Source organism: Bombina bombina, chromosome 7, assembly GCF_027579735.1.
Source record: "Bombina bombina isolate aBomBom1 chromosome 7, aBomBom1.pri, whole genome shotgun sequence".
Lineage (NCBI taxonomy): Eukaryota > Metazoa > Chordata > Amphibia > Anura > Bombinatoridae > Bombina > Bombina bombina.
Genome location: NC_069505.1, coordinates 522,035,467 through 522,047,516, shown reverse-complemented (window position 1 = coordinate 522,047,516; position 12,050 = coordinate 522,035,467).

Here is a 12,050-nt window from a genome sequence, read left to right as displayed (position 1 = left end):
AGACTACAGGATTAGTGACTGCAGGGAACAAACACCTGGCTCTTATGGGCTATTTATGAGACATTTTCTTTTTTTCTTGTAACATAAAAACAGTAAATTATCCTCTAGTGTCTCTGGCAGTCATGGGGTTAACTCTACATAAATGTAAATGACACTGTGACCTAGTATTATCTTTCTCATACAAGCTACAATCTGTTAATGATTTGGCATATGGATAAATTACTGGCTACTTACTTTTCTACAGCCAAAATGAAGTTCATTACAACAGGTGATGTCAAATCAAGTCTTATTGGCAAAGCATTATGGGTAACCTTTAGCCCAGCTAGTCTAAAACCAGGAGTGGATCAAATAGTTGTGTACCTGATATACAACCAGTAGTAACTGCAGTTAAAGGGACAGTCTACACCAGAATTTTTATTGTTTTAAAAGATAGATAATCCATTTATTACCCATTTCCCAGTTTTGCATAACTAACACATTTATAATAATATACTTTTAACCTCTGTGATTATCTTGTATCTAAGCCTCTGCAAACTGCCCCTTTTTTCAGTTCTTTTGACAGACTTGCACTCTAGCCAATCAGTGCCTGCTCCCAGATAACTTCTTGTGCACGAGCACAGTGTTATCTATATGAAATACGTGAACTAACACCCTCTAGTGGTGAAAAACTGTTAAAATGCAATCTGAAAGAGGTGGGCTTCAAGGTCTAAGAAATTAGCATATGAACCTCCTAGGTTAAGCTTTCAACTAAGAATACCAAGAGAACAAAGCAAAATTGGTGATAAAAGTAAATTGGAAAATTGTTTAAAATTACATGCTCTATCTGAATCATGAAAGTTTATTTTGGCCCAGACTGTCCCTTTAATGATTCCTTTGCTCCCCATAACCCCTTTCATTACTTCTTATAGATCCACATAACGCTCCCTATATTTCCTCCTATTGCTCCATATAACCCTCCCTATAACTCCTCCTATTGCACCATATAACCCTTCCTATAACTCTTCCTATTGCTCCATATAACCCTTCCTATAACTCCTCTTATTGCTTTATATATCCCTCCCTATAACTCCTCATATTGCTCTATATAACCCTCCCTATAACTCATCCTATTGCTTCATATAACTCTTCATATAACTCCTCCTATTGCTCCATATAACCCTCCTGTTAACTCCTCCTATTGTTCCATATAACTCCACCTATTGCTCCATATAACCCTCCCTATAGCTCCTCCTATTGCTCCATATAACCCTTCCTATAACTCCTCCTATTGCTTTATTTAACCCTCCCTATAACTCATCCTATTGCTTCATATAACCCTTCATATAACTCCTCCTATTGCTCCATATAACCCTCCCTTTAACTCCTCCTATTGTTCCATATAACTCCACCTATTGCTCCATATATCCCTCCCTATAACTCCTCCTATTGCTTTATATATCCCTCCATATAACCCTTCCTATAGCTCCTCCTATTGCTCCATTTATCCCTCCCTATAACTCCTCCTACTGCTCCATATAACCCTCCATTAACTGCTCCTATTGCTCCATATAACCCTCCCTATAACTCCTCCTACTGCTCCATATAACCCTCCCTATAACTCATCCTATTGCTCCATATAACCCTCCCTATAACTCCTCCTATTGCTCCATATAACCCTCCCTATAACTCCTCCTATTGTTCCATATAACCCTCCCTATAACTCATCTTATTGCTCCATATAACTCTCCCTATAACTCCTCCTATTGCTCCATATAACCCTCCCTATAACTCCTCCTATTGCTCCATATAACCCTCCCTATAACTCCTCCTATTGCTCCATATAACTCTCCCTATAACTCCTCCTATTGCTCCATATAACCCTCCCTATAACTCCTCCTATTGCTCCATATAACCCTCCCTATAACTCCTCCTATTGTTCCATATAACCCTCCCTATAACTCATCTTATTGCTCCATATAACCCTCTCTATAACTCCTCCTATTGTTCCATATAACCCTCTCTATAACTCCTCCTATTGTTCCATATAACCCTCCCTATAACTCCTATTGCTCCATATAACCCTCCCTATAACTCCTCCTATTGCTCCATATAACCCTCCCTATAACTCCTCCTATTGCTCCATATAACCCTCCCTATAACTCCTCCTATTGCACCATATAACCCTCCCTATAACTCCTCCTATTGCTCAATCTAACCCTCCCTATAACTCCTCCTATTGCTCCATCTAACCCTCCCTATAACTCATCCTATTGCTCCGTCTAACCCTCCCTATGACTCCTCCTATTGCTCCATCTAACCCTCCTTATAACTCCTCTTATTGCTCCATATAACCCTCCCTATAACTCCTCCTATAACTTCTCCTATTGCTCCATATAACCCTCCCTATAACTCCTCCTATTGCTCCATCTAACCCTCCCTATAACTCCTCCGATTGCTCCATATAACCCTCCCTATAACTCCTCCTATTGCTCCATATAACCCTCCCTATAACTCCTACTATTGCTCCATATAACCCTCCCTATAACTTCTCCTATTGCTCCATATAACCCTCCCTATAACTCCTCCTATTGCTCCATATAACCCTCCCTATAACTCCTCCTATTGCTCCATATAACCCTCCCTATAACTTCTCCTATTGCTCCATATAACCCTCCCTATAACTCCTCCTATTGCTCCATATAAACCTCGCTATAACTCATTATTGCTCCATATAACCCTCCCTATAACTCCTCCTATTGCACCATATAACCCTCCCTATAACTCCTCCTATTGCTCCATATAACCCTCCCTATAACTCCTCCTATTGCTCCATATAACCCTCTCTATAACTCCTCCTATTGCTCCATATAACCCTCCCTATAACTCCTCCTATTGCTCCATATAACCATCTCTATAACTCCTCCTATTGCTCCATATAACCCTCCCTATAACTGCTACTATTTCTCTATATAACCCTCCCTATAACTCCTCCTATTGCTCCATCTAACCCTCCCTATAACTCCTCCTATTGCTCCATCTAACCCTACCTATAACTCCTCCTATTGCTCCATATAAACCTCCCTATAACTCCTCCTATTGCTCCATATAACCCTCTCTATAACTCCTCCTATTGCTCCATATAACCCTCCCTATAACTGCTATTATTTCTCCATCTAACCCTCCCTATAACTCCTCCTATTGCTCCATCTAACCCTCCGTATAACTCCTCCTATTGCTCCATCTAACCCTCCCTATAACTCCTCCTATTGCTCCATCTAACCCTACCTATAACTCCTCCTATTGCTCCATATAACCCTCCCTATAACTCCTCCTATTGCTCCATATAAACCTCCCTATAACTCCTCCTATTGCACCATATAACCCTCCCTATAACTCCTCCTATTGCTCCATATAACCCTCCCTATAACTTCTCCTATTGCTCCATATAACCCTCCCTATAACTCCTCCTATTGCTCCATATAACTCCTCCTATTGCACCATATAACCCTCCCTAAAATTCCTCCTATTGCTCCATATAACCCTCCCTATAACTCCTCCTATTGCTCCATATAACCCTCTCTATAACTCCTCCTATTGCTCCATATAACCCTCCCTATAACTCCTCCTATTGCACCATATAACCCTCCCTATAACTCCTCCTATTGCTCCATATAACCCTCCCTATAACTGCTACTATTTCTCCATATAACCCTCCATATAACCCTCTCTATAACTCCTCCTATTGCACCATATAACCCTCCCTATAACTCCTCCTATTGCACCATATAACCCTCCCCATAACTCCTACTATTGCTCCATATAACCCTCCCTATAACTCCTCCTATTGCTCCATATAACCCTCCCTATAACTGCTACTATTTCTCCATATTACCCTCCCTATAACTCCTCCTATTGCTCCATATAACCCTCCCTATAACTGCTACTATTTCTCCATATAACCCTCCCTATAACCCTCCCTATAACTCCTCCTATGGCTCCATATAACCCTCCCTATAACTCCTCCTATTGCACCATATAACCCTCCCTATAACTCCTCCTATTGCTCCATCTAACCCTCCCTATAACTCCTCTTATTGCACCATAATACTCTTTATACCCCTCTTGCTGCTGCATACAAACACTACCTAGACTTTCTCTAATTGTCCCACATGAAAACTTCTAAGTCACGCTTTCTCCCTCTCTCACGTCACCCATTGCTCCTCCTTTTGCTCTATACTGTATAACCCTCCCCTAATTATGTTGCTCCATATAATTTGTCCCTGTAGATGCTCCTTATTTACATTCATATAAAATGTCTAACACTTCATGTGACCTCTAGGTGGATACTGTCATTTTAATTCAGCCAATAGACAAATGCCACCTCATTAAGATGGCTGCTCTACCTTTATCCAGGTTTAATTTTGTAACTCCCTTTTGGGGAGAGAAATATTATTTTGTTCTAGTGCCTGCATTATCCTTTGTTGCTGCAGTAGTACTTAATAGTTCTTGCCTTTAAAGATGACATTTTAATATAACGATACATAGGAGTGTACATCATTTCAAACCATTGAAGCTCTTCTGGGAAGCCTAATGTATAATATTATGACGTTGACACCAGCGCTGCTCCGGGAAAAGCAGAATGGTATAAAAAAAAATATAATGTATTGATCAGCAAGTTTGAAGGTAAATGCAGAACACTTAAAGGGATAGTCTACACCAGAATTGTTATTGTTTAAAAAGATAGATAATCCCTTTAATACCCATTCCTCAGTTTTGCATAACCAACACGGTTATATTATTACACTTTTTACCGCTGTGATTACCTTGTATCTAAGCCTCTGTAGACTGCCCCCACTTATTTCAGTTCTTTTGCCAGGCTTGCATTTTAGCCAATCAGTGCTGACTCCTAGGTAACTCTACGTGCATGAGCACAATGTTATCTATATGCCCCACATAAACTAATGCCCTCTAGTCGTGAAAAAAAATGTCAAAATACATTCAGATAAGAGGCGGCCTTCAAGGGCTAAGAAATTAGCATGAACCTCCTAGGTTAAGTTTTTTTTATATATATCCCAGCTCCTGAGCCTACCTAGGTATCCTTTTCAACAAAGAATACCAAGAGAACAAAGCAAAGTTATGGAGAGCTAGCTGATCTGGTGAGCTAATGACAAGAAGCATATGTGCATAGCAGGAAACAAACAAAAACTGCAGCAAGTTTATTAATATTTTCTTTGTTTCATTTTACATAATAAAAAAAAAAAGATAAAGCCTCATGGGACCTTCCAGTTGATCTTATGCATTTCATCTAAAGGAATAGCCTTAAAGGGACATAAAACCCAAATATTTTCTTCCATGATTCAGTTACAACATATAAACTTTTAACAACTTTCCAATTTACATCTATTATCAAATATTCTTCGTTTTCTTGTTATCCTTTGTTGAAAAGCAGGGATTTAAGCTCAGGAGAGTGCACGTGTCTGCAGTACTAAATGGCAGCAGTTTTGCAATAATGTTATACATTACCAAGAGCACTAGGTGGCAGCACAATTTCCTGTCATGTAGTACTAATGTTATACTTTAGCAAGAGCACTAGATGGCAGCACTATTTCCTGTCATGTAGTACTAATGTTATACATTAGCAAGAGCACTAGATGGCAGCACTATTTCCTGTCATGTAGTACTAATGTTTTACATTAGCAAGAGCAATAGGTGGCAGCACAATTTCCTGTCATGTAGTACTAATGTTATACATTAGCAGGAGCTCTAGATGGCAGCACTATTTCCTGTCATGTAGTACTAATGTTATACATTAGCAAGAGCACTAGATGGCAGCACTATTTCCTGTCATGTAGTACTAATGTTATACATTAGCAAGAGCACTAGATGGCAGCACTATTTCCTGTCATGTAGTACTAATGTTATACATTAGCAAGAGCACTAGATGGCAGCACTATTTCCTGTCATGTAGTACTAATGTTATACATTAGCAAGAGCACTAGATGGCAGCACAATTTCCTGTCATGTAGTACTAATGTTATACATTAGCAAGAGCACTAGATGGTAGCACTATTTCCTGTCATGTAGTACTAATGTTATACATTAGCAAGAGCACTAGAGGGCAGCACTATTTCCTGTCATGTAGTACTAATGTTATACATTAGCAAGAGCACTAGGTGGCAGCACTATTTGCTGTCATGTAGTACTAATGTTATACATTACCAGAAATAGGTGGCAGCACTATTTGCTGTCATGTAGTACTAATGTTATACATTACCAGGAGCACTAGATGGCAGCACTATTTCCTGAAATGTAGTACTAATGTTATACATTAGCAAGAGCACTAGATGGCAGCACTATTTCCTGTCATGTAGTACTAATGTTATACATTAACAAGAGCACTAGATGGCAGCACTATTTCCTGTCATGTAGTACTAATGTTATACATTAGCAAGAGCACTAGATGGCAGCACTATTTCCTGTCATGTAGTACTAATGTTATACATTAGTAGGAGCACTAGATGGCAGCACTATATCCTGTCATGTAGTACTCATGTTATACATTAGTAGGAGCACTAGATGGCAGCACTATATCCTGTCATGTAGTACTCATTATATACATTAGCAAGAGCACTAGATGGCATCACTATTTCCTGTCATGTAGTACTCATGTTATACATTAGCAAGAGCACTAGATGGCAGCACTATTTCCTGTCATGTAGTACTAATGTTATACACTAGCAAGAGCACTAGATGGCAGCACTATGTCATGTAGTACTAATGTTATACATTAGCAAGAGCACTAGATGGCAGCACTATGTCATGTAGTACTAATGTTATACATTAGCAAGAGCACTAGATGGCAGCACTATTACCTAGGTATCCTTTTCAACAAAGAATACCAAGAGAACAAAGCAAAGTTATGGAGAGCTAGCTGATCTGGTGAGCTAATGACAAGAAGCATATGTGCATAGCAGGAAACAAACAAGAACTGCAGCAAGTTTATTAATATTTTCTTTGTTTCATTTTACATAATAAAAAAAAAAAAGATAAAGCCTCATGGGACCTTCCAGTTGATCTTATGCATTTCATCTAAAGGAATAGCCTTAAAGGGACATAAAACCCAAATATTTTCTTCCATGATTCAGTTACAACATATAAACTTTTAACAACTTTCCAATTTACATCTATTATCAAATATTCTTCGTTTTCTTGTTATCCTTTGTTGAAAAGCAGGGATTTAAGCTCAGGAGAGTGCACGTGTCTGCAGTACTAAATGGCAGCAGTTTTGCAATAATGTTATATATTACCAGGAGCACTAGGTGGTAGCACTATTTCCTCTCATGTAGTACTAATGTTATACATTAACAAGAGCACTAGGTGGCAGCACTATTTCCTGTCATGTAGTACTCATGTTATACATTAACAAGAGCACTAGATGGCAGCACTATTTCCTGTCATGTAGTACTCATGTTATACATTAACAAGAGCACTAGATGGCAGCACTATTTCCTGTCATGTAGTACTCATGTTATACATTAGCAAGAGCACTAGATGGTAGCACTATTTCCTGTCATGTAGTATTAATGTTATACATTAGCAAGAGCACTAGATGGCAGCACTATTTCCTGTCATGTAGTACTAATGTTATACATTAGCAAGAGCACTAGATGGCAGCACTATTTCCTGTCATGTAGTACTCATGTTACACATTAGTAGGAGCACTAGATGGCAGCACTATTTCCTGTCATGTAGTACTCATGTTATACATTAGCAAGAGCACTAGATGGCAGCACTATTTCCTGTCATGTAGTACTCATGTTATACATTAGCAAGAACACTAGATGGCAGCACTATTTCCTGTCATGTAGTACTCATGTTATACATTAGCAGGAGCACTAGAGGGCAGCACTATTTCCTGTCATGTAGTATTAATGTTATACATTAGCAAGAGCACTAGATGGCAGCACTATTTCCTGTCATGTAGTACTCATGTTATACATTAGCAAGAACACTAGATGGCAGCACTATTTCCTGTCATGTAGTACTAATGTTATACATTAGCAAGAGCACTAGATGGCAGCACTATTTCCTGTCATGTAGTACTAATGTTATACATTAGCAAGAGCACTAGATGGCAGCACTATTTCCTGTCATGTAGTACTAATGTTATACATTAGCAAGAGCACTAGAGGGCAGCACTATTTCCTGTCATGTAGTACTAATGTTATACATTAGCAAGAGCACTAGGTGGCAGCACTATTTGCTGTCATGTAGGACTAATGTTATACATTACCAGGAGCACTAGGTGGCAGCACTATTTGCTGTCATGTAGTACTAATGTTATACATTACCAGGAGCACTAGATGGCAGCACTATTTCCTGTCATGTAGTACTAATGTTATACATTAGCAAGAGCACTAGATGGCAGCACTATTTCCTGTCATGAAGTACTAATGTTATACATTAACAAGAGCACTAGATGGCAGCACTATTTCCTGTCATGTAGTACTAATGTTATACATTAGCAAGAGCACTAGATGGCAGCACTATTTCCTGTCATGTAGTACTAATGTTATACATTAGCAAGAGCACTAGATGGCAGCACTATTTCCTGTCATGTAGTACTAATGTTATACATTAGCAAGAGCACTAGATGGTAGCACTATTTCCTGTCATGTAGTACTAATGTTATACATTAGCAAGAACACTAGAGGGCAGCACTATTTCCTGTCATGTAGTACTAATGTTATACATTAGCAAGAGCACTAGGTGGCAGCACTATTTGCTGTCATGTAGTACTAATGTTATACATTACCAGGAGCACTAGGTGGCAGCACTATTTGCTGTCATGTAGTACTAATGTTATACATTACCAGGAGCACTAGATGGCAGCACTATTTCCTGTCATGTAGTACTAATGTTATACATTAGCAGGAGCACTAGATGGCAGCACTATTTCCTGTCATGTAGTACTCATGTTATACATTAGCAAGAGCACTAGATGGTAGCACTATTTCCTGTCATGTAGTATTAATGTTATACATTAGCAAGAGCACTAGATGGCAGCACTATTTCCTGTCATGTAGTACTAATGTTATACATTAGCAAGAGCACTAGATGGCAGCACTATTTCCTGTCATGTAGTACTCATGTTATAAATTAGTAGGAGCACTAGATGGCAGCACTATTTCCTGTCATGTAGTACTCATGTTATACATTAGCAAGAGCACTAGATGGCAGCACTATTTCCTGTCATGTAATACTAATGTTATACATTAACAAGAGCACTAGATGGCAGCACTATTTCCTGTCATGTAGTACTCATGTTATACATTAGCAAGAGCACTAGATGGTAGCACTATTTCCTGTCATGTAGTATTAATGTTATACATTAGCAAGAGCACTAGATGGCAGCACTATTTCCTGTCATGTAGTACTAATGTTATACATTAGCATGAGCACTAGATGGCAGCACTATTTCCTGTCATGTAGTACTCATGTTATACATTAGCAAGAGCACTAGATGGCAGCACTATTTCCTGTCATGTAGTACTAATGTTAGGAAATAGTGCTGCAATCTAGTGCTCTTGCTAATGTATAACATGAGTACTACATGACAGGAAATAGTGCTGCCATCTAATGCTCTTGCTAATGTATAACATGAGTACTACATGACAGGAAATAGTGCTGCCATCTAGTGCTCTTGCTAATGTATGTCATGTAGTACTCATGTTATACATTAGCAAGAGCATTAGATGGCAGCACTATTTCCTGTCATGTAGTACTCATGTTATACATTAGTAGGAGCACTAGATGGCAGCACTATTTCCTGTCATGTAGTACTCATGTTATACATTAACAAGAGCACTAGATGGCAGCACTATTTCCTGTCATGTAGTACTCATGTTATACATTAACAAGAGCACTAGATGGCAGCACTATTTCCTGTCATGTAGTACTCATGTTATACATTAGCAAGAGCACTAGATGGTAGCACTATTTCCTGTCATGTAGTATTAATGTTATACATTAGCAAGAGCACTAGATGGCAGCACTATTTCCTGTCATGTAGTACTAATGTTATACATTAGCAAGAGCACTAGATGGCAGCACTATTTCCTGTCATGTAGTACTCATGTTACACATTAGTAGGAGCACTAGATGGCAGCACTATTTCCTGTCATGTAGTACTCATGTTATACATTAGCAAGAGCACTAGATGGCAGCACTATTTCCTGTCATGTAGTACTCATGTTATACATTAGCAAGAACACTAGATGGCAGCACTATTTCCTGTCATGTAGTACTCATGTTATACATTAGCAGGAGCACTAGAGGGCAGCACTATTTCCTGTCATGTAGTATTAATGTTATACATTAGCAAGAGCACTAGATGGCAGCACTATTTCCTGTCATGTAGTACTAATGTTATACATTAGCAAGAGCACTAGATGGCAGCACTATTTCCTGTCATGTAGTACTAATGTTATACATTAGTAGGAGCACTAGATGGCAGCACTATATCCTGTCATGTAGTACTCGTTATACATTAGTAGGAGCACTAGATGGCAGCACTATATCCTGTCATGTAGTACTCATGTTGTACATTAGCAAGAGCACTAGATGGCAGCACTATTTCCTGTCATGTAGTACTCATGTTATACATTAGCAAGAACACTAGATGGCAGCACTATTTCCTGTCATGTAGTACTAATGTTATACACTAGCAAGAGCACTAGATGGCAGCAATATGTCATGTAGTACTAATGTTATACATTAGCAAGAGCACTAGATGGCAGCACTATGTCATGTAGTACTAATGTTATACATTAGCAAGAGCACTAGATGGCAGCACTATCTCCTGTCATGTAGTACTAATGTTATACATTAGTAGGAGCACTAGATGGCAGCACTATATCCTGTCATGTAGTACTCATGTTATACATTAGTAGGAGCACTAGATGGCAGCACTATATCCTGTCATGTAGTACTCATGTTATACATTAGCAAGAGCACTAGATGGCAGCACTATTTCCTGTCATGTAGTACTCATGTTATACATTAGCAAGAGCACTAGATGGCAGCACTATTTCCTGTCATGTAGTACTAATGTTATACACTAGCAAGAGCACTAGATGGCAGCACTGTGTCATGTAGTACTAATGTTATACATTAGCAAGAGCACTAGATGGCAGCACTATGTCATGTAGTACTAATGTTATACATTAGCAAGAGCACTAGATGGCAGCACTATTTCCTGTCATGTAGTACTAATGTTATACATTAACAAGAACACTAGATGGCAGCACTATCTCCTGTCATGTAGTACTAATGTTATACATTAACAATAACACTAGATGGCAGCACTATTTCCTGTCATGTAGTACTAATGTTATACATTAGCTAGAGCACTAGATGGCAGCACTATCTCCTGTCATGTAGTACTAATGTTATACATTAGCAAGAGCACTAGATGGCAGCACTATTTCCTATCATGTAGTACTAATGTTATACATTAACAAGAACACTAGATGGCAGCACTATTTCCTGTCATGTAGTACTAATGTTATACATTAACAAGACCACTAGATGGCAGCACTATTTCCTGTCATGTAGTACTAATGTTATACATTAGTAAGAGCACTAGGTGGCAGCACTATTTCCTGTCATGTAGTACTAATGTTATACATTACCAAGAGCACTAGGTGGCAGTACTATTTCCTGTCATGTAGTACTAATGTTATACATTAGCAGGAGCACTAGAGGGCAGCACTATTTCCTGTCATGTAGTACTCATGTTATACATTAGCAAGAGCACTAGATGGCAGCACTATTTCCTGTCATGTAGTACTAATGTTATACATTAGCAAGAGCACTAGATGGTAGCACTATTTCCTGTCATGTAGTACTAATGTTATACATTAGCAAGAACACTAGATGGTAGCACTATTTCCTGTCATGTAGTACTAATGTTATACATTAGCAAGAGCACTAGATGGCAGCACAATTTCCTGTCATGTAGTACTAATGTTATACATTAGCAAGAGCACTAGATGGCAGCACAATTTCCT